We start from the raw sequence: 718 nt of genomic DNA on the forward strand, positions 1-718 counted from the left end.
CCGTAGAATGATTTGATCTAAACCCGAATTGGAATTTAGGTATACTATCTATGGCATTTAAATAGAAAAGAAGTCTAGTGTAAATGATTTTTTCAAACAATTTGGAAATTGACGATAAGAGGCTGTTTGGCCGGTAGCTGTCAGGATTGGATTTGTCCTTCCCTGGTTTGTTTATTAGTATAATGTTTGCAACTTTCCATTTGGATGGAAAGTAGCCAAGACGCAATAAGGAGTTAAATAATGTGGTCATAAACACTAGTCCTTTCGGTGGTAATTTTTTTAGCATTAGGTTTGTAATTTTGTCGTGACCCGGTGATTTTTTGTTCGGGAGATTTTTAATAATTTGTTTGATTTCATTTGGCGTTACGTAATTTATGGAATTTTGGACTCCATAATTTGGTAGTTCTAATGTGTGTTTAACTCTTAGGTCATTGCTTGGATTACAGATTTGGTTGGGAGAAAAGGTATTTTACAGCATGTTTGAAAAAAACAACACATTTTTCTTGATCGGATATGACAAGTTTTGCATCAGTGCGAAGAGGGGGAATGGTGTTGATATCTTGGTCTAATAGCCTTTTTGTTGCTTTCCACAGATTTGATTCACCCAGTCGCATGTTAGACAGGTAACTATTGTATGAGGATACACGATAATTTTGTAAAGCCGCTTGGACTTCTTTGGTGAGTAGGTTTAGTATTTTTTTATCTGCAGGGTTCCTAT

The sequence above is a fragment of the Acyrthosiphon pisum genome, unplaced genomic scaffold (assembly GCF_005508785.2).
Source record: "Acyrthosiphon pisum isolate AL4f unplaced genomic scaffold, pea_aphid_22Mar2018_4r6ur Scaffold_20682;HRSCAF=21825, whole genome shotgun sequence".
In the NCBI taxonomy this organism is placed as follows: domain Eukaryota; kingdom Metazoa; phylum Arthropoda; class Insecta; order Hemiptera; family Aphididae; genus Acyrthosiphon; species Acyrthosiphon pisum.